The 19,997-nt window shown below is 40.4% G+C and overlaps 1 protein-coding gene across 10 annotated transcripts in view; it reads left to right on the top strand.

Annotated features, from left to right (window-relative positions):
• The window catches only part of CDKAL1 (CDKAL1 threonylcarbamoyladenosine tRNA methylthiotransferase), a 461,612-nt gene that overhangs the window by 14,577 nt on the left and 427,038 nt on the right, over window positions 1-19,997 (top strand). The gene's annotated exons all lie outside the window — the stretch shown is intronic.

Here is a 19,997-nt window from a genome sequence, read left to right as displayed (position 1 = left end):
GGCTGGAAACTAGGTTTGATTATCATAAGTGATATTATGCAACTATAAAACAAGGATTTATGTACATTTGTGAATTTAAACTTAAAGTTTCTATTTTGAAAATCCTATGGTTTTGAGTGTTAGATTTCAGGTATATATATTTAAGAGAGCTTTGCTTTGAAGTTTGGCTGCATAATCTTGACTTTGAAATGTTAGTTTTATAGGTAAGGCGCGCACACACACCCCTTGACTGACCAGGAAAGAAATTTTGAGATCATGGTGGATAGTTAAATGAAAACATCGACTCAGGATGCTGTGGTGCTGAAGAAAACAAATTCCGTGCTGGCTATGATTGAAAAGGGATTGGAAATAAAACAGCCAGTATAATAATGCTCTTATATAAATCCATAGTGCAGTTACATCTGGAAAACTGTGTGCATTTCTGAATGCCAAGCTGGGAACGTTTTTAGAAAAGGGTAACCAAGATGATCAAGGAGTTGGAGCATCTTCCCTATCTAGAAAGAGTAAAGTGTTTGGACTTTTTAGCATAGAAAAAAGATGACTAGGGTGTGGAGCTAGAGGGATATGATAGACTATGTCAGAGAGAGGTTTAGAATTATGCATGGTGTGGAGAGAATAGTTGGAGATTTTTTTCATAATACTATAACTCATCTGACTGTAGATTCAGAACAGGTAAAAAATCATACAATACATGGTTAATGGAGCTTGCTGCCTTACAATGTGGTGATGGCCACAGGTTTAAAAAGAGATTAGCAGATTTATGGAGTGACAGGAGTATCAGTGGGTATTGGCCATGATACCTAAGTGGAACTTTTCTGGTTCAGAGGCAGTATTTTTCTAGTTGCTGAAACCTGGCAAACAATGGATAAGGGCTGTTGCCTTCATGCCCTGCTGACTGGGCACTGTTGGGATGCTGGACTAAATGGAACCAGAAACACTCTTACTTTTTTAATGTTAAATTGGCCCCACCCAATGCTTGATATTTTAGTAAATGTTGAATAAACTACTGTTTGTTTTTCTGTGGTGAAAGATAGTAGTTACATTACTGAATGTTACTGTTTGAGACCATGTGTTAGGTGCATATTTGCAATGGATGGATGTAGTTAACTGGAATATTATTATTTTCAGTATTTTGCAAAATTTGCCCACAGAATTGCTTACTGTTTTGCTAATAAGTGTCTAATAAGCTATGCATAGTGCTCCAAAATAGAAGGATTTTTTTTACTCTTTCAGATGGTGCACCCAATGCTTAGCTTTTCACAGAATCTTTTCAAGTTCTTCCTTAACCTATCTTGCTAAAATGGATGTGGTAGGGGCTACATTTCCTTCAAGGAGCATTATTTCATGAACTTCTAACTTCATCATCAAGCATGTATCTGGAATCTTTTGCCCTCCCCCTAAATATAGATGGAAGGTCAGTTAAATATTGTTGCTGAAGGGCTGACTTATCAAAGACTAAAGATTTGACTTGCCAACATAGGATGAATGTAGTTTGAGCTTTGCAACTCAATGGCATGCTTGTGAATATTTTTGGCATTTGTGTCCCACCACAATGAAGCATTATTTCGTGTAAAAGCTGAGGGAGAGACTCCCACTGAGCAGAAGACACTGACATTTGTCTTATATGTCATATCCTTGGCACTGGGGTTTACTTACAATGCAGAGCAACTTTGTCTTGGATGACTATAAATAGCTTTTTGACTTCATCCAGCCAAAAGAGAATTGCTGTTGATTAGTAAAAGGTATTGCAATATAAAGGAGTGAGGGTTTTTGGCTTGGTTTTTAATACAAGACAGATCTCTTGGCTGCTCGCATATTTTTAAGACTTTCAGACCTTGAAAGTTCATTGGCTAGATTTCAGGAGCAAACATGCTTGCTCATTTATTCTGTGCTATGGTGGTTCGCTTTCCTAGAATCCTAAATTGTGTTTGGCTTTTAAAATATAGTCGCTTATTTATGGGGTGGTATCATCCTTCTCTGTACAGAGCATGTAGGATCTACCTGTCAGTGGAAAAGAGAAAGGATATCAAAGCATTCCATGCTTAGGGGTGAATTTGTAATGTAATCCAGTGAAATATTTAAAGAGCCCCTTTTCTTTTCAATTTCAGTTGTTCACAGGTCTTAATTGATATGACATGGGAGAGAGCTACCTTCCTGTCGGAACTTTTCAAAATAAGTTTGAGCTCTAGAAAAGGGAGATTATGGCTGTAGTCATAAATACACTTAACTTGGAGTAAGGCCTATTGAATGTAATGAGATGTACTTCTGAGTAAACTTTAAAATTGCACTGTAATAAAAGAATTCTCCACCTGAAACTCCTTCACACTCTGACTTGAGAATATCCTCAGTATAGTTACTTCTGTATGCCATTTTTTAACCAGACCTAGTACATTTCTATAAAACAATTCTTAGAAGAAATGACATATTTCAATGTCACTACCTAGTAAACATCTGTAAAATAAAACATGTTTGAACTAATACATTTCAGTTGGCTGTAAAATACCTGAAGAATTTGGGTTCTGGTGGGTTTTGGTTGATACTTGGTTTGGTAGGGTAAGGGTGAAAATTCTCTGCTCCATGTCCTATCAAGGCTCTCTCCTTTATGGAAGAGGCCATGTTACAAGGCCTCTCTAGATTTGGAAGAAGCTGGGTTCATATGACAAGGGATGCTTTATAAGGTATGTCAGGCCTACCCCATTGACCACTTTATGGTAATTAATCATCACACTGAATTGTACCCAGAAGGTAATAGGCTGCTAGTACGATTGTAGATCTAGGGTGGGATCTAGTGGTGACTTAATGCTGGTGGTGAGCACCGCCAGTTCCCGGTGGGTACGTGGCCCTTACCACCGGTGGTGATGTAGTGCTTCCAGGGGCAAGCCCCCAAATTACTGGAAACACACGTTTCTGGAAGGGAAGGTTGCACCTTCCAGAAACTTTTGTTTCTGGTCGTTTGGAACCTTGCCCTTGGAAGTGCTACATCACCACGGATGGCGGTAGGGGCCGCGTGCACTCACTGGGTACGGCAGTGCTTGCCTCAAGTGGTAGGTCACCACTGGATTGTATCCCTAGTCTCCCCATTCCTCTCCAAGTGGTGGTCTGCTATGTTTTTGCACCAGCTACAGCATCAGTATTTCTTAAGGGCAGCTTCTTCTAGAGTACATCACAGCAGATAGTGTTTTAGTTTATGAAGACATGACTGTCAAATTCTTACTCTGTAAGAAAGATTTTGGATGCATATGAGGTATAATGGATGTCAGCCACTCATCTACCACACAACTCCCATCTTTACTCCTGGTAGCAGCATTGATTCCAGGTATATCCTAAGGCTGCAGATTATGGTTAAAGCATTGGTATGAACCATATCACATGCAAATTCCCGTTACTGATCATAATGGCAATTAAGAGTTACAATGCCACCGGTTTTAACAGTAGTTAATGCTAACTAGGGTTTGCTCTTAACCAGGCTTAAAGCTAGTTAAAACTCTTGTTTAAGAGTGAGTTCTACTTAGCGTTAAATATCATTAACAGTACCAATGTAATATTTAACCACTGTTAAGGCTAACAGGGATAATTTGTATGCGATTCCCTCGGACTGGCACAATAATACTACTTGCCAGAAGATGGCACTGTTTATGCTTACACTAGACATTCTAGAGAAGGCTTCCTCAGAGACTTCAGGGAAGCACTGACACTAGGTTAAAAAAGATTAAGTTTTATTAGATTTAATTTTCAGTTTTGTCACTTAATAGATTAAATGAGAAATAACGTTGTAGCTCATGAATAGGCTTTTACATTACTGAGGTTGGTTCATATTTTCCAAGATGGTCTCTATTAAATGGTGGTAAATTCCCATTGAACTTGTTGCACAGTTAATAATAAGACAGTATTGCATGTCTTTGTCCTTTGTAACATCCTGACAGATACAATTTTTTCTGTTATCATTTCTTTCATAAATAATTATTCTATCTAGCAAGGCTTTTTGACCAAATTATTGATACCGAATCATATCATTTGAGACTGTGGTCATTAGGATGGTTTCCCAACTTATTAATCTAAATATTTTCTTACTGAAACACTGAGCTTTATTTTCAGAACTGGCATGAAACTACTAAGAAAATCAAGGCTGTAAAGGTAGTAGTTTCTTGCACTGCATTTTATATGAAAACATAGAAAATAATTGATGCTGCATTGCATTACAGCCAATCTTTGAAAGCTTTCACTCAAGAAAAGAGGCTGTATCCAAATAAAGCTTTCTGGTGTTAGGATGTCAGCAGCGTGCTGCAGATTGGGCTTTCACTGTCCAATCGGAGTGGTATATATTTTTTTCTCATTACGATCCATGTTAGCTAGTGGTTTGTACTGATAAGCTGGAAATAGAGCGTACTAAACAGTTGTCTTCTACTTACCATAAAGGCTTGGTGGGTCGTCATACAAAAAATCCCAGGTACAGCATATTTTTAAAATAATTTTGATGTATGTAAGTTGTGGAAGTTGCTTCCCTATATGTGGAAAGGTCTTCCAGAAAGGAGGCTAAGTTGGAGCGGGGGACATGATGTTCTATTTTGCAGCTGCTGCTGCTGCCCTTTCAAAATTACACTTTGGGAGATAGGCACATACAGATAAGTTAGAAAACTGCATACTTTCTGGAATTGTGAGGCGAGTATTGGGTATAAAGTGTGTTGGCTTTCAAATAAAAGGCAACATCCTTGTTATTGCATAATTCTAGCAGTGTATAGCAGTGTGTGCATTATGTACTATATTTATTTCTATAGCACCTGTTGATGACCTTTCTCATCCTACTGCTGCTTGGGAATTAATATCTTCAGAAGTAAAATAGAGTGCTTGTGGCTCTTATGTATGCAGCCTGTGGTTCTTATATATAGCCTACAGCGAGTATGACTTCATGGAACTCACCTTAGTGCTATTTGAAATGGCTTAAAGGTCTTGACAGGAATCATGTACGTGATTTAAATTATGAATTTTGATTCTGTGTGATTAGAGAACTAAGACATAACATTATGTTTTGGTTTTTACAGCTTGCTGTGGCATAGGCCAAATGTTTTTGTTATTTTTAAGTGACAGAGGGATTATTCAGTCTCTCAAAAACTGTCCACTTAGCTGGTGTCAACACACATCAGATGGTTTGTAGAAATTGTCTGATGGTTATTGCAGCAGATAGTGTTATGGTGTTCTTATATATCAGCCTTTCCCAACCTGGTTCCCTCCAGGTGCTTTGGACTTCAACTCCCATCAGCTCCAGCCAGCATGGCAAATGGTCAGGAATTCTGGGAGTTGTACTCCAAAACATCTGGAGGATACCAAGTTGGGGAAGGTTATATGGTCACTAAGAAATGTTTGTAAGAATTGATGTTGAGTGGAGAAATGAGACAAATATTTAAAATGTATTGGTTCCCCCCCCCCATTACATTTTGAGATAGAGAGAGACTTGCAGATTATAAATCCAGAAACCTTGATTCTTTGAACCTAGTCTTCTTTAATTTTAAAACCATTAAATTCAACCTTCTCTTTCAGTTTACAGGTTTTTGTAGGTTTTGCATTTGACGCAATAAGGCATTTGCTAGGACTTGTTAGTTGTAATTGATTGATGTTAATTTTTCATGGTATAATTAGGTTTGTGTAGGATTACAAGAACGATTTACTGTCCAGCTCCACATATCTTCTTTGGACTTGTCAGCTTTCAAAAACTTCTGGATTACAGAGTGAACCACTGAGCTACACAAACTGCTGATCTATGTGAACAGTACATGAAGGATCAACTCTTCCCGCTCCCTTCTTTTCAAGGACCAGACTATAACAGAAAAGTGTACATTAAAGCCATTTCATAAATGACATTTTCCTTAACCTCTGATTAGAAAAAAAAACCTGTACTCAGTAATGTATAGAGAGCATGCACATGTCTATTTTACTGCGAGTACATATGCTCAGAGAAAATCCTGATTTTCCAGTAACTTTAAGGTCTACAACCAGCAGCTTCTGGTTGCTTGGCTGCATCTCTGGTTCTGCCTTACATTTTTTTAGTTTCTGCTGTATTGGGTCATCTCAAAATGGAAAGTTTAAAAAGAAGAGGATGCATTTATTGTTGAGCAAAGAAAAATCCCTAATGGAGAGAGAACTTTTTTCACTTACAGTTCACTTGCTTAACTCCTGGCTCAAGCCACAAGGACTGTGTTTCATCTGCCAGAAAAAAACTTTCTCTCTTGAAGCTTGGAACTGTTCAGACTGTTAACCAAGGACTGTTGATGCCAAAAATCTGTTTCCTTCAGTATTTGATACCAAGTTAGATCTATTAGATGCATGTTGTAATTTTGTGGTGAAACTTTTTTAAAAGCAAGTATTCTATGCAAATAAACTGGGAAGACTAACCTTATTCTCATTTTAAAAGGTTGGGAAAACAGAGTGAAATTCTGGGTTTGAAACTTTAGGATTGCAACTTTCTGAAGAGAGACAGTATTTCAGTTTGGTTTACAGGCAAACCACCATTACACACCAACTACTAATGGATTCCAGGTTGAGCTCCTTGCAAAGGTAGATTCAGAGCTGCCAAGGTTGCATATTAATAAGAAATAGCCATTTTAATTCTGCTTCTTTTGTATACTTTTCTCAACTCCTGAAATAAAGTGGGTGACACCCTTTTACAGCCAAAAAGTATAAAATGGATAAGAGTAAGAACTGCTTTCCCTCAGATGAAAATTGCCCCCTCTTAATGTCATTGATTTGGGTGTGTCTCCTGAATGAAGGAGGCAAGCATGGAGCAATGACTGGTGCTCAGATGTAATATGCAGCATTTTTGGAGAGTAGGCAGTTTTGCTACATTTTGCATATGATACAGCTGCAGATATTGTAGATGCACTTCAGTATTACCTGCCTCCACTAGAGGAAGGAGGTAATGCTAGAGCAGTAAATCATACAAAAACACAGCAGGTAGCCTCATCTGTGGGTGGGTACCTCTGTCTGTGGGAAGACTGATAGCACAAATGCAGTATAGTTCCATACTGTGTGCTGGGATGCATGAATGTTCCATGAGAAAACTGCTAGCATGTAGCAAAAAATAAATTAATAGCTTATAGGAACCTTTAATTAATTAGTTTCTTGCAGCAAACTAGCAATTTTCTCATGGCTCATTAGTGTGTCCCAGCACACAGTTTGGGGATGTCTGCATTTGTGTATCAACCTTCCAAGGAGCTTAGAGTGATGTAATGAAGCACTCCACTCCACCATGTTGGAGGTTTCCAGCATTTTAATATCAATTTCTTTACATTGTGGTCCTCTCCAAATGTTATTTTGGTTGGCAACTTTTCCTATGACCCTTTTCTCTCTCTAAAAGGTATTTCTGTATGCTCATTGCCAAGTTCTACCCTGTCTTCACTTAGATAACCTGAAATATTTAAACAGCTATCCCTAATGGATGAATTATTCTGGACCAGACACTCCCATCACCTCTGCCCCTAAAATGTGTTTTAAAATTGCCCTTTTTAAGTTCTACCAGTGTCGCTCCATTGTGATTCAAATGTAGCCAGATGCTTTTGCTTGTGAGTACAGGCTTGGATGTACGAAATGTTCCCTCTGCCAGTGCCTAACAAATATAAACCCTTCCAGCACCACCCTCTTATCCCTTAGCTCTACCTGTCAAACTGTTCCTGCATGTGGAACAGGTAACATTTTCAAAACCATTATTTTGGAGGTGCTAGACTCCTACATCCAGGATTTCCAAGTATATGTCCCGGTGCCATTGGCACCAGTGTGTATGGCAGTCACTTGCTGAATCTGTATCTATTTTCAGAATACATTTTATATTGTGTTCAAGCATTCTGTAGTTATCCATAAAATGTGTTCTTCCCATGGGCTTCTGTTTTTATTTGGGGGTGGGGGGAGCAGCAGCAGTAATGCCCAGAACCACTGGATGCTTTCTTACAAGGACTTTTCTTCAGTTTGTGGCAGTAGGAATTAGGTGCATAGGGCGTTCCTAGTATGTGTTATTTGCCTTTTGTCTACTCATTTTCAGCTCCTGTAAGACACCACTCTTTAGCACAGGGGTGTCAAACTTCTTTGAGGCTGAGGGCTGAATATGTTTTGGAGAAGTTCTCAAGCCCTTGTCAGGGCTGAAGGCCAAAGGGAGCAGGGCCCCAAATAACTAGTAGCTTAAAGCTACTAGTTTTAGTAACCAAGCCTTAGGAGAGGCATTTCAACCTTTTAGAATGGGGAAAAAAACCCACAAGCAAAAGCCAGAACCACCAAATGATCGGTGGTTGGGGGAAAAGGAGGTGGGGCTAGGGAAAGGGGCATAGCCATCTGGGGAACCCTAGATGGCCAAATTTGGCCTTTGGGCCTGAGGTGTGACACCCCTGCTTTAGCATTGGCAGTTCAATGCTGTCTCCCTCTCCAGTGGATGTCAGGAAGAATTCATCAGGTAGAGGGACCCTCTCCTTAGAACTTTCCATCCCGAATAATGAAGTAGTATTTAGCTGCCTTGTTTACTCATAATATGCAAATGCTGGTAACAAGTAGATTAGAATGAAAGTCCAAAGTATGATGACTTCCAGAATTTCATTGAGATTAGTTGGTTCTTATTTTCCCTAGATCTGGGGCAATTAAAGGTTAGTTCTGGAATAATGAATACTTGGGTTGCAATGCCATATTCTTTTTGAGGACAGTTTTTGGTACGTAGCATGTTGAACTTTTTAACATGCATTTTAATGGGTACATTACTTTTACCATCTGATGGAAGTTGGAATGACTATTGACCTGAAATAAATGCACATGTTCAGTATTAATACTGCATGTTTCAATCCAGACAGAAGTCTTTCAATTTGACAAGCACGTATTCAAAGTAAATTAATGTTTAAAGTCTAAACGCTTTAAAGTTCAGCTGGAGTCTGCAACATTTGAAATAATCCTGAAGAAGCCATTTAAATAAAATTGCTGAGTGCTCTTTATCCTTGATGCACAGGTAGGGTTGGCAGTGCTAGATAACTTCACTTAATTTAAGTTGTCAGTATCGTTTTTAAATACCCTGCTATATCTTAATGAACATTATTTGAAAGATTTGGGAAAATTCCAGTTAATACAGCTCCAATGGATTATTCATGTTAAAATATGAAGTGTACACTAAATGTTAGATATCTCAAATATCTAATATAAATATTGAATAATTAGCTTTTTATTGGGAAAGCCTCTTTGTTCTAGCTTTTTACTGCAAATTTTGAAAATGAGAGGTTGCAGATAATTAACATGTATCCTATCAGAAAAATAATACAGAAAAAGCCAATAACAGTATAAATAATATTGTACAATACTAAATTATTATGCAGCATTCAGAACCTCTGCCTAACATTTTTGCGTAGCTTAATACTATCCTAGACTAATAAATGTGTTCCATCTTGTAATGAAATGTACGTTACTGTAAAACATTGCCATCAGAGCCTTCCTTAAGTCAAGCTGGATACAATACATTTTTGTTCAACTTTTGCTAGGCCAATAACAGTATATGAGAGTACTGCAAAATCAATTACCAAATAGCTTAATATGAGCAAGTTTTGTAGGATATTGTTTTAGTGTGAATTGTACACTATTCAGGTCATAATTAAAGTTAATATATTTTTTCAAATTTCTTTGAACTTAATTATTGTCATTGTTTGTTCCATAGCACTTCAGTATTTTATACATTAGGAAGCTAAGAAGGGGCTTGTAATGTCATCTGTGCTGTGATTCATGTGAATTGTCTTGATTGTGGCCTGGTGGTTGCTGTGGGTTTTGGGGGTTTCTGAAATTGTTCCTGCTAAGCTCCATCTGCTCATAGTTGCAAGTCCTGTTCATGTAACAGTCTGATAACACTTCATCTTGCAAAATCTTGGAGTTGGAAATAGTCCTATACTGAATGGACATATCTGTCTTACCTATTAGATATGTATTCACCCCTTTCTCTCAGGAGGTCAGTCTGTGTACATGGGTATAATGATTTTGGCCCCAGTAGCCAGAGTAAGTTGCATGCTTCCCCATACTACCCCGATTAATGGAAGTTGTTATGTTTTGCATCACCTTACTTCTATATTTGTGTAGCATTTATAGTCCCAGATTAAAAATGGCTAACAATGCAATCCTATGTGTGTCTACTCAAAACCAAAGCCCATTGACTTCAGTGGGTCTTTCTCTCAGGAAAGTGTGTATAGGATTGCAGCCTATGAGCACCATTTCTGATCTAATGCACTCAAGATAGGAGATTAAAAAATTCCTGGACTTAATTTCTCTTCCGATGCCAGCACCTGTACAGCGTTGGACGCCTACCTATACCAACCATGTGGCAGTTCATTAAGTATTACAGTGAAAGTGTTGATCTAAACGCTACTGCAGTCTTCCCACTTTAGAAACTAGCTTCACTAGGGCTACTTGAAATGTTCTTGAATTGTAACTTTGTTTTTTCAGAATTTTTTATTTTATGTAACTTTAAAATGATGGAACAGTTGAAAATATTAGTGATGTAGTATTTATCAGTATATCAGCCATTGAATGCAAGCATCTTCAGTGCTAATCGATTAGTTTAAAGATCAGTTGCCACTATTGTCATGTTCTTTTCCTCCCATATAATGGTCACTGCAAATAAATAATGGGTGATATCTGAGTGAGGAGTAGCACTTCTACATAGTAAGCTGTGGACCTTTTAAATAGATGCCACTGTGGTTTTTTCCTGTGGTCAAATAAACATGACCTACATTAAAAGGGCCCTATGGATACATCTGATGCATCACTGTTGGTTTGGATTGTTTGCAGTTTGTTACAGATGCTTCTTGGCAGCTCCCACATTTTGGAAAGACTTGAGTAACGTAATGGCTCTGAAATGCATAATTGCTAGCAGGCAGTGGGATACGATTTTGCTTCTCCTGTGGAATCTTACTTGTAAGCATTGATTCACTCACAAAAGCAACTCGCAATCACTACTGAAAAATAAGAGGTCCTACTACTACTTTGGTGTTAACTGCTGTTCACAGTTAAACTAGTAGATGTAAGTCTACCTGTTCACTTAAAAAATGACCTGTTCTAGTAACTGTTAGAAACTGATAAATACTGGAGCTTCTCAGTTTGAAAAGCATTCCATACACACCAAGAATGCCTCATAATATGAGCATCTTCTACCATATAGAGATCAGCTTCATTTGTTTTATTTAACATCTTGGAGCAAAGGTTCCAAGTCAAGGAAAAAAAGAGTCTGATTTTTTCCCCCCTCAGTAGAGATAATGGCCCAGTTCAGATGTTATGATCTTGGCCAATAAACCATGGTTCATTGGCCTGAGGACAAGTCCTCTGCCTGCATGCTCCCTTCTTGCCCGTCCCTTTGCTTTGGTGACTGCCTTTAGTTCTGATGTTGTGGCTTGTTTAAGCCTAACTTTCCTGTTACTTCTCAACTAGGAAACTATGGTTTAATCCCTGCTTATTAACCAGGATATGAAACCAAGATCAGATCAGATCTTGGTTAATAAGAGAGCCAGTATGGTGTAGAGGTTAGAATGTTTGTTTATTTATTCATTTACAATATTTATATACCACTCTACATCAAAGATTCCGGAGCGGTGAACAACAGATAAAAGAATAAAACACAATATTAGAACAATTAAAACATTTTAAAAGAAACAGATTCTACATGTAATAAAGCACAGCTTGTCACTCAAGGAAGGCCTCTCGAAGTAACAATGTCTTCAGGAGGCACCAAAAGCAATACAACGTTGGCACCTGCCTGACCTCCAAAGGCAGGGAATTCCACAGGAAGGGGCCACCACACTGAAGGCTCTTTTCCTGGTGGACTCTAACTGGGCCATAGGTCCATGTGGAACCACCAGGGACATGCCCTCTGATGACCTCAGTGACCGGGCAGATTGGTAAAGAAGGAGGTGCTCTCTCAGGTATCCTGGTCCCAAGTTGTTTAGCGCTTTATACACTAGTACTGATACCTTAAACCTGACCCAGTAGCAAATAGGCAGCCAGTGCAGTTCCCTCAGCAAAGGAGTTACATGCTAAAAAGGGGCAGCTCCCGATAACAGCCAAGCTGCTGCATTCTGCACAAGCGCCAGCTTCCAGGCCAGCCTTAAGGGCAGCCCCACATAGAGCGCCTTGCAGTAATCCAGTCTTGAGGTTACTAGTGCCTGTACCACTGTGGCCAGGCTATCCAAGTCCAGGAAAGGCCATAGCTGGCGAACCAGCCGAAGCTGGTAAAAGGCACCCCGAGCTGCCACACCCACTTGGGCCTCCAACAACAGTGATGGATCTAGGAGTACCCCCAGACTACAAACCTGATATCTCAGAGGGAGTGCAATTCCATCCAGACAAGGCAATGAGCCTATCTCCCGGATCCGGGAACCACTCACCCACAGGTCTTCCATCTCGCCTGGATTCAGCTTCAGTTTATTGGCCCTCATCCAGCCCATTCCAGAGTCTAGGCACTGATCCAGGACTTGCACAGCCTCTCCTGATTCAGATGTCACAGAGACATAGAGCTGCGTATCATCAGCATACTGATGGCATTTAGCTCCAAATCCCCTAATGACTGCTCCCAGCAGCTTCATATAGATGTTAGACAACATTGGGGACAAGATGGTACCCTGCAGCACCCTGTAGCTCGCTCAGTTGCCAAGGGGCTGACTAATATTTACTCAGTGTTACTATCTGAAATCGGCCCCATAGGTAGGACCAGAACCACTGTAACACAGTGCCTCCGATACCCATCCCACAGAGGATATCCAGGAGGATACCGTGGTTGATGGTATCAAAAGCCGATGAGAGATGGAGCAGAATTAACTGGGTTGCAGCCCCCTTAGTCTCTCTTGATAAAGGTAATCTATCAGGGTGACCAAGGCTGATTCAGTCCCATAACCAGATTGAAACCCAGACTGGAATGGATCTAGATAATCAGAATCCTCCAAGAGCGCTTGCAGTTGCTCCGCCACAACCCTCCCTTCCCTAGTACCTTCCCTAGGAAAGGGGTGTTTGTGACTGGGTGGTAGTTGTCTAATACTGTTAGGTCCAGAGTGGGCTTCTTCAGGAGTGGCCGCACTACTGCCTCCTTAAGGACAGCTGGGACTGTCCCACAGGGAAGCATTTATCACTCCCTGAACCCACCCAGTCATACCCCCTTGGCTAGCTTTTATTAGCCAAGAGGGGCAGGGATCAAGACGGCACATGGTCAGTCTCATTGCTGAAAGCATCTTGTCCACATCATCAGGCTGCAGTTATTGGAACTGATCCCACAAAATCGGGCAGATGGTGGCATCAGACACCTCAACTGAAACTGCAATAACAGCAGCATTAAGTTCGCTGCGGAGACAAGCGATTTTGTCCTCAAAGTGCAATGCAAAAAGCAGCAGGTCCTCGACTGGGCCAGGGCCCCATTTTCTGGGAAGGATGTTAACAGCCCCTGGACCACCTGGAAGAGTTCCGCTGGACGGCTACTCGAGGATGCAATGGAGGCAGCAAAATAAGCCATGCAGTAGGAACGATAATGTGCTCTAACACATGCTTTGGTCATCTTCACTTTAAGTCTTACACCATTTGTGCTCTAGCCGACGTCCAGCCTGTTTAATTGACTGCAGCTCCCCAGTATACCAAGGAGCGGAGCTGGATCTGCAGCTCCAGAGAGGACACTTGGGTGCAATCAAGTCAATGGCCCTCCGCACCTCACTGTTCCACAGTATGGCTAGGGCCTCTGCTGGATCACCAGCTCTCTCCACTGGAAAATCCCCAAGAGCATTCAGAAATCCATTAGATTCCATCAGTCTCCTGGGGCAGGCCATCCAAATGGGTCCCCCACCCCTGCAGGAGGGAAGTAGCACTGTGAGTTCAAATCTCACCAGGAAATGGTCTGACCATGACAAAGGGGTTACTTGGACACCCCACCCCTCAGACCACCCTGCCCACAACTTGGAGAAAAAACCAAATCAAGGGAATGCCCTGCTTCATGTGTTGGGCCAATGACAAACTGAGACAGCCCCGTGGTTGCATGGAGACCATGAAGTCCTGAGTTGGAACTCCAGAGACAGCCTCAGCACAGAAGTTGAAGTCACCCAGAACCACTGTCCCGAGTTCTTCCAACACCACACTCGAGACTGCCTATGCTAGCTCAGTCAGAAGGATGCTGGGTAGCAGGGTGGGTGGTACACCAACAGCATCCCCAATCTGTTGCACTGGGACTCTGCAAATCTGGGTTCTAGTCCCCACTTGGCCATGAAGCTCTTTGCGAGATTTTGGGCCAGTTGCTCACTTGGCCTAATGTACCTCACAGGGTTGTTGTGATGATAAAATTGGAGAGGAGGAGGATCATGTAAGCTGACTTGGGTTCCTTGCAAGAGGAAAAAAGACGGGATATAAATGTCATAATAAAATAATAAAACGATACTGGTGCCAAAGCTGGGCATGCAAGGCGAGGAGGAAGTGCATGGGCACAAATGTTGTTTTCAGCTTGACAAATCATGGTTTATTAGCCCAAGATCATTATGTATGCCTGATCCAGGTCAATATCTGGTTCAGTAAAAAGCCTGTATGTGTTTATATGTGAAGGGTGGCATGCTCTTATCCAAGACCATGTAAAACAGTGCTTTGCACATTAATGTAAACCAAAGGGAAACTGTTCGCTGTAGCCTGGCAGTAAAATTTAGGGAGGAGTTTTTTGACAATCTATACAATAAGTGAGAAGTTTCATAGCAGCCCAGTTTGAGCAAATAGTGATACTGAAGAAGGTCAGTCTGTATCTTGTTCCTGGCTCCATCAAGATGTGCTCAGAAACTGAGCAGCAGGGGTGGTTGAGGAGGAGCTGGGTTTCCTAACAATTACTTATGCGTTATTGAGAAACGTACCTCATACTTTAGGAACAGAAAAGAATAACTATCAATTGCTTTGTTTTTGAGACTCATATGCTTGCACACACATATGTGTGTTCTCTTCTCTCCCTCCTTCTCCTCCTTCCCACACAACTACTGTCTATAATCTAACTCCCTAGATTATTTTACCTCCTGTTTCTTTACCTGCTGTCTAACTTATATTTATTTCTTTTCATATTGCAGTTGCAAGTAGATAAAAAAGTGAAAACAGTTTAAGCAGTAAAAGGAATCAGTTTGTGTTTTGTGGATTTTCAGCATTAAATATTAGTAAATCATTGCTGCAGCCTTTTTTATCAGAAGTTTGCACAAAAGAAACACCCTGTTAGAACTATATTGGAAGCCGACCATCTGTTGTGGTTCCCAGTGTTGTCAGAATGATAAGAAATAAGCAGTTTCAACAATAGTTCCACAAAAAGCTGGGTCCTTATGCGTATGGGTGAGGGAGGCTGTATTACATCTAGGGTTTAGGTGGAACACAGCTGCAGAAAGTCAGTTTACTTGCTCAGTATCTGTCAGAATAGAGGGTGATATCTTAAATGTAGAACCACTTCTGTTCAGATCATTAGCATACTTTATCCTGTAGTTTCAATTATGTTCATCAGATTTATTACAGGAGCAGCCAAACAGTAACTTGTGAACAGAGTATGTTTTCTGGACATTACAGGTGCTGATTCCATTCCTTTTTTCCAGTGACAGGCCTGCCTATAGTACAAACTAGTATCAAATTCTTGTTTCAAACCCTGATTTCAGTGGGAATCCTGGTTTCAAACCCCAATTACAGTGGGAATCCTGATTAGTGATAACCATGGTTAGCCACCATTACATACATAACGGTAAGCCATGGTTGAGATTGGAAAGGAAGATGGAATTTGTGCTGGAGTGGGAGGGATTCTGCAGACATGTGGCTTGTTCCCAGTCTCCCATATATGCCTGCCCGGACCTTAAGGTCATCGTCAGCGGCCCTTCTCCGTGAGCCCCTGCCAAAGGAAGTGAAGCAGGTGGCTACTAGGAGGAGGGCTTTTTCTGCTGTGGCACCCCGGCTCTGGAATGAGCTCCCTAGTGAGGTTTGCCTGGCATCTGCATTGTATTCCTTTTGGCGCCAGGTGAAGACCTTTTTATTTTCTCAGGCATTTTAGCATTTTAGCTTTCTAAATTTTTAGCTTTGCTGTTTTAAATCTGTATTTTAAACTCCTGCAGTGCTGCTAGGTTTTATTGTGGTTGTATTGTTATATTGTGGTTTTAATGTTCTATATATTTTAAATTGTTTTATTGTGTGTTGTTTGGTTTTAATTTTTGTGAACCGCCCAGAGAGCTTCGGCTATTGGGCGGTATAGAAATGAAATAAAAATAAATAAATAAAATCTCTTTACTGTAATTAAGAGATTGAGAGCATGCACTGGGCTTTAGAAATGTTACATTGTTCTCATCTGCATCTTTCTCCTCAAATGGCAGTAGGAGTATGTATGTGCATTGCGCCCTCCACTACAGCGTTGTGTTCAGTGCTGCATGAATAAAAACCCCCTAAGGCTTTTTGGGGAGGCCGTAGTAGGGAAGATGGGGTGGGAAATCCCCCTTGCACAAGTGAACATCTGCTTGCCCAGCATTGCGTATAATCTGTTGTCTCCAAGTGCAGTGCTTTTCTTATTCCTATCAGAGTGAATGGCAATCATTCACTTGTATAAGAGAAAATAAAGGGATACACCTGGGGATACTGTTTAGATGAAAGTTAAATCTCGCCCAATTTACTTCAAGGTCTTATCAAGGGGCAGCCTTCCCCTCAACTCTATCCCATATTTCAGTCTGTTTACTTTGTCGCATGGAACTCAGTTGAAGCTATTGCGTACCAAGCCAGCCCTTATCTGCGTTAAGGTATTTTGTGTGCTACACAAATAAACATCTTATTTAAATGTATGTTGTTGCAAAAGCATCTCTACAATATTTGACATCAAATGCTGGTAAAGAGTATCACTATTATAGTCTTGTGGGTTTGGAATATTATCAAAGAATGACACAGAAGTTTGTAAATTGTGCTTGTTATCTATAATTCATTGCAAGTCTTTTTTGAAAGTGCCTGTTTTTTAAATCAATTATGCGTTAAAGTAGATTGTGCCACAGGATTTGCTGCTTCTCAGCAAATGCCGTAGGCATCTTAGTGGGGAGTCCCTCTTAGCAGTTCTGCAAGGAGGATTTAAATACTGTTTTCATAAATGTATAATAAATAAGTTTTCTTAATTTAAAAATACTATTATATAAAAGGCATATTTGGAATGTGCTATATGTTTAAGGTATTCTACTTACCAAATAGTAAGGTTTTTGACATTATTCAAATAGCAATTTTTCATTTGAGATACTTGGTAAATTTGTTTTTTTCCAAAAAAAAATTGAGCTGTTGACATTGAACTTGCTTAGATGCCGCTTTCCTAGATTAAGTCATTTTCCACTGTTAAAATTGTGCCTTTTAAAATACATCTAGATTTCTTAACTGTAGCTGTTCCATTATTGGGCAGTATCCAGCTGGGCAGTATCCAGCCCAAATGTAAATGATGTTGTGCTAGTGTAAAGGACCTCTAGTGCAATGCCAATAGTATTAGCTGATATGATGGATTTTCTGGGGAATCCTATCATGCCAGCTAACGCTATTGGCATTGCACTAGAACTTCCTAATCCTTGTTGTTGTTCAGTCGTTAAGTCTTGTCCGACTCTTCGTGACCCCATGGACCATAGCACGCCAGGCCTTCCTGTCCTCCGCTCTCTCCCGGAGAGTGCTCAAGTTCATATTCATTGCATCGGTGATGCTATCTAGCCATCTCATCTTCTGCCGTGCCCTTCTCCTTTTGCCTTCAATCTTTCCCAGCATCAGGGTCTTTTCCAGGGAGTTTTCTCTTTGCATTAGGTGGCCAAAATATTTGAGCCTCAGTTTCAGTATCTGTCCTTCCATTGAGCAGTCAGGGTTGATTTCCTTTGGGATTTGACCTCCCTGCAGTCCAGGGGACTCGTAAGAGTCTTCTCCAGCACCACAGTTGGAAAGCATCAATTCTTCGGCGCTCAGCCTTCCTTATAGTCCAGCTCTCACAGCCATACATTACTACTGGGAAAACCATCGCTTTGATTATACGGACCTTTGTTGGCAAGGTGATGTCTCTGCTTCTTACTATGCTGTCTAGGTTTGCCATAGCTTTCCTCCCAAGGAAAATTTTAATTTCATGGCTGCAATCACCGTCTGCTGTGATCTTGGAGCTCAAGAAAATAAAATCTGTCACTGCTTCCATTTCTTCCCCTTCTATATGGCAGGAAGTGATGGGGCCAGATGCCATGATCTTCGTTTTTTTAATGTTGAGTTTCAAACGAGCTTTTGCACTCTCTTCTTTCACCCTCAAAAAGAGGCTCTTTAGATCCTCATCACTTTCTGCCATTAGGGTGGTATCGTCTGCATATCTGAAGTTGTTGATAATTCTCCCAGCAATCTTAATTCCGACCTGTGATTCATCCAACCCTGCGTTTCTCATGATGTACTCTGCATATAAGTTAAATAAGCAGGGCGTCAATATACAGCCTTGTCGTACTCCTTTCCCAATTTTGAACCAATCGGTTGTTCCATGTCCGGTTCTTACTGTTGCTTCTTGACCCTCGTACAGGTTTCTCAGGAGACAGTTAAGGTGGTCTGGTACTCCCATCTCTTTCAGAATTTGCCAGAGTTTGTTGTGATCCACACAATCAAAGGCTTTAGCATAGTCAATGAAGCAGAAATAGACGTTTTTCTGGAATTCTCTTGCTTTCTCCATGATCCAGCGAATGTTGGTGATTTGATCTCTAGTTCCTCTGCCTCTTCAAAACCCAGCTTGTACTTCCGGTAGTTCTCGGTTCACATACTGCTGAAGCATAATTTACATTAGCATTAGTGTCCGATTGAATATTGTCCACTCTTTCATGCTCAAATATTGAATTATTAAATGTGAAAAAATCTTACTATCCCATGTATGAATTAAAAATATTATTTTTGCCTGGCACTAAGCTTGGATTTCAGTTACTGTGTCTAGACAGACGTCTCCATGCAGCTTGATCCTCCACAGATTTCATTGTTGTTTATTTTGAGCCAGTGTGGTATAGTGGCTGTAGCGGTGGACTAGGACTAGGCAGTGTTCAAATCCGCACTTCACTATGAAGGTATCTGAGTGACCTTGGCCCAGTCACTCTCTCCCTAACCTACTTCATAGGGTTGGTGTGTGGGTAATATGGAGGAGGAGAACAGTGTACACTGGATTGAGCTCCTTGGAGAAAAGACAAAATATAAATGCAATTACATAAGTATGTGTAGAATTGTAGAATTAAATCACATTAATTTAACGAATTGTTGCTGCTTCGAGTTCCTGCTATTCGTGCAAACTCATGAGTGGATCTAACATTCTATTGGCTTTTATTATAGGCAGCCTTAGGGGGCCAGTTCACAAATGCATGTTTGATCGTTGTTGATTCCTAGCATCAGTTGATCCCTTGCATGTGTAGATGACTCATCGCAGATCAGTCACTATAGATAGAATATTCCCATCATCTGACAGCTCATATATTCTTATGACATCTAGTGATAGGATGTCAGTTGATGAACGTGCACATGTATTGGCCTTTAATTGAGTACAGTTATCTACTTGTTTAAAATGCAATTCTTTGCTTCCCATCATAAATGGCCTTAAGGAAGTTGATTTGTTTTTAGTAATTCAGAAAACATTGCCTAAGTAAGGACTTGTTTACATAATTATGATTCTGAGTTTATCATCTCAGAGAATGGTTATCAAGCACTCAGAATAATAGCGCCCATATGTATGCAGAAGGAATTCCATTGTATTTCAGCCATTCAGTCCACTAAAGATGACAATGCATTGTCATATTTGATCCTTGTGTCATGGTGAAAGATAAGGTAGATCTAATAGTTTCATTCTTAGCAGACAGTATATCTTTCAACTTTGATTCACCCTCTGAACACATGTAAGTCAGAGTTTGACCTGAATTCGAGGGTTGTTATCCATGATGACTGATTGTATAAACATAGCTTAAGAAATGGGGAGAGCAGTCTAGGAAACAGCATGTCTGAAAGATTTTTAAACTCTTGTTTAAATTTTA

This window comes from Heloderma suspectum, chromosome 4 (assembly GCF_057233095.1).
Source record: "Heloderma suspectum isolate Gila_16-S chromosome 4, 16-S_ref, whole genome shotgun sequence".
NCBI classification, from domain to species: Eukaryota; Metazoa; Chordata; class Lepidosauria; order Squamata; family Helodermatidae; genus Heloderma; species Heloderma suspectum.
The sequence above is the reverse complement of the archived record's forward strand: the minus strand, read 5'-3'. Positions and strand labels throughout refer to the sequence as shown.